Source organism: Symphalangus syndactylus, chromosome X, assembly GCF_028878055.3.
Source record: "Symphalangus syndactylus isolate Jambi chromosome X, NHGRI_mSymSyn1-v2.1_pri, whole genome shotgun sequence".
NCBI lineage: Eukaryota > Metazoa > Chordata > Mammalia > Primates > Hylobatidae > Symphalangus > Symphalangus syndactylus.
Window position 1 is genome coordinate 120021492 of NC_072447.2, and position 3960 is coordinate 120025451.

Here is a 3960-nt window from a genome sequence, read left to right on the forward strand (position 1 = left end):
TCAGCTATACAACTCAAAAGTAACAGAAAAGTTCTGGCACTCTTAGCACTAATAAGCCAAACACAACACTGACATAAATGGATACTGTAGCCATGTACAAACAGAAAAATTTTAATATTTACCTGCATTCCACAAACTAGGCACATAATATAAAAATAAACAGTTAAATAAATATTTTACTTTTTCTATTACTACAGCAAAACCTTATAACAGCCATGAATATAACTCAATTAGTGATTGGCTCAAATACCCCACCATGCCGCATTCTCAAGTAGGGTTATCTTTCTGAGATAGCTACAGGGGTTCCAAGAATAAAGGTATTTAGGTGGAGTGGACAACCCCTACTAAGAGGTGCCAAGCTACATCTGGAAGCCAAATGGATTATATTAGTACAGCTGGACTCTTGAAAATGGAGGCCTGCTAGCTGTCGCAGATCACCTGGTCATTATATCTAACCTTGTAATGCTTCAACACTACATTTTTCAATTGAATTTTGGAACTTTTCTGGCAAACATAATTAAAAAAAAATTGCAATTTGGATCTTACTTGTTGACTTATGGCAGAAATTTTTACTATGCTACTATTACTGTCTTACTATAACTAGTACTAATGTTAATATTACTACTGTTATATTAGCAAGATCTACCCTATATTGAGCACTTGAGTGTTGTCATGAACTGTGCTTTACATAACTATGTCATCTAATTCTTACAGTAACCTTAAGAGATAGGCGCTATTATTATCCCCATCTTAAAGAAACAGAAAATCAGAGAGGTTAGATAACTTCCCCAGAGTCACTGAGCGATAGAGTTAGATTCAGGCCCAAAGTTTTTGACATCAAAGCCCCAGTGGCTAACAAGTACTGTACCACACTGTATGCTTCCTTTTATTGGACTTTCTTCTTCTATGGTTTATTAGAGATCTAATAAAAACCAGAGATGTAGCCAGGGTGGACCCCACCCACTTGCCCTATTTCCTCTTTCTCCTCTCCTAACCGAAGAGAGTTGAAATGTTGGCCAAGAAGACAGCATTTCTGGGAAGCTAGGAAAGGAAAAAGTCTGTCTCCATTAAGCATCTGTTTACATTTTTAATTAACAAAGTATAATGAGACCCTTTCTGACGAGTTGCAGGACCCAGAATGGAAATTTATACCACTACATGCTTGTAATGAAAATGTGTTCTTTGCTAATAACTTCCAAATGAAACACGTTATTGATGCAATATGGACCAGAAGTGTGGCCAAGCACTCAACTGGAAGAAAAAACAAAATGAAAAATTGTCCCAAATGACCAAAGTAGACTAAAATTAGTTAAAAAATAAATTGGCAAATCCAAGGAGAGCTTCTAACTTTTTTTCTCAATCAAATTAAATACACATATGTAGCTGGTTAAAGACTTAACGTCTAAATTTTAACAAAAATATCATTATCACTTGTATATTGGTGGCAGGCACTGAAGTCATGCTCAATTGGAATACAATTTGGTTATATATAATGTAGGCAATTAATAGGCCCAGAATTATATAAATGCACCTACTGGCATTCTAGTATATAAAGTCTTTTCATTTTATCTCCAAACCTTATAACCTAAGCTTTATCCAAAAGGAACAATAAAATATCTCTTGCACTATTTCTTTCCCAGAGTGAGAGTCAGAAAGAGGCTGTTTTGTTTCATTTACATTTGTTTTGTTGGACTTAAAAGGCTGAGGATTGACTTCATCATACGAAGTTACAGCACACCATCACCACTAGTTTGTGCAAGGCCCTGCTATCTATCCTATCTATCTGTCTGTCTGTCTGTCTGTCTATCTATCTATCATCTATCTATCTATCTATCATCTATCTAATTTTTATCCCCATTCCCCACTTCTGTTATTCTCCCCTTATAATAGGCAGTCATTCTAATGCACATGACATGCATTATTTCATTTATGGTTTTTGTAAAATGCTTATTATTATTTTGTGTGCACATATTTTTAGTTTACATAATTAGCAGGGTGCTTATTCATGTTACATATATAAATATATATGTATATTTTTATATCCAAAGCATATAATTACAAGATAAGACATTTTTTCTTTTTTCCCAGTTAGTTTTATCCTCTCTGGGAGAATAGGCATATCAACTGTAAATTGTAGAAAGTAAAGTATGGCCAGATCCATACAGTGATTTTAGTTTGCAAACTGTAGCACTACTTTTAATGGAGGTACACACATCTTGAATTAGATTCTCTTTAATTCTTCCAAAATATTATCTTGAATTAGATTCTCTTTAATTCTTCCAAAACATTCATGCTTCACAGTTCTTTTTTGCTAGTTGACTAATCTTAATAAACCTCAGGACAAAGTATAGGTTACTTGCAATTATGGGTTTTAATTGTGTTGTGACGTCCATGTTCGTACAGCTATCTGATTACCCAAACTTGTCTCAGCCTGTTTAAATGAACAGCACTGAAACAATCAGTAAAAGGTACTAAAAATGAAGTATTATTTACAAAGATGAGCTGAACAAAATGTAAATATACTTTTGATGTGTTAGGAACCCCGAATTCCAGTCCTAGCTCAATTTCAATCTCACTGTGTCAATCTGAGCAAGTCTTCTGTAGGCCTCCATATATAAAAATGAAGAGTGTGAAATAGGTAAATTCAAAGGTTCCTCGTAGCGCTATTATTCCAGACTAAAATGATTTGCAGTTGTTGGCTCAATAAATACTCTATTTCTTCTCCTCCTGACCTGTCACCCGATTATATCAGGAAAATATTGTAAAAGCAAAAGATTAGGCTACCTTTTATCTTTTCCATGAGAGTTAGAAGATGAGAGGCCCGGGGCAGGAACAGGTAGCAATAGATATCTTTGAAGAGCCATGCCAGAAATCCAGAGGCAGTCATACACAGAAGTAAGAGTTGGTTTAGAGAAAGCTATTGATTGTTCACAGAACGAAGAAACAAAAGAATGTACTGTTCCACAGATAACAAAAATGATCCTGGAAGAGAAACATGAGTCTACCAAGCAGAACTAATGATTTTTCAAAATATTATGTTTGAACTGACCTTTCTGTGGAAAAACCTTTAAAACACTTTCTCTGTATCTGTGCTAAAGACAAACATGTAGTCAGGTAAATAAATATGCCAATGTTTTTTCTACACATATCTAGAAAATACTCAAATAGTCCAAGTCAGATGCAGTAACATGATTTCTAGACTGTTATTAAATGTGTAGCTGAATTTTCTCCATGGATATTGCGACATCCTCAGTTTAATTCTCAAATGCCTGTTGGGACTGGAGGGGATTGAGATATCATTGATCCAAGTCTGAGACTGGCTCTGAGTCAGGAAATGAACAGCAAATGCATCATCGTCCTGGCTAGAGAAGGCCTGCTGCATGGCAGGATTTAACATTGCCCCAGTACAACCTTAGCAAGGCATTTTCCAAGACCATAAACCTTGCCTTTTCCAATTTCATCTCCAGATCCCTGCATCCCTCCAGGGATTCATTAGCCCCACCCCATCTCTCAGTGCAGTGGGTTCCTAAGAACCTCTTACACAGTACAGTCTAATGCACACAGTCTTGTTGATATTTGGTGCCAGTCTTGTGCTGTTCGGGATGTAGGTCTTAGACCAGGGTTAAATTCTGGCTATGGCCATGACTGTTTATATGTTCTTGGGAAAGATATGATCCAAGATCCTAATTCAATGGGAGGAATCACTGAGGCACATGGAGGTTAAAATAATACAGTCATATTTATACAGAGAATCAGGAGCAAAGCCAAAAGAGGAATGCAAGTCTCTCCTCTCACCTCTAATTAAATGTTCTCTGGATGGTGGTAGGGGGTGGATCTTTTCTTGAGAATGTTCAACTGTGAGTCTCCAAGAAACAGTTAACAAAAGGTATCCTAATATAATATGATGCTAAAAGGATCTCTGAAATAAGACAGATCAGGGTTCGAATCCTGGGTAGAATA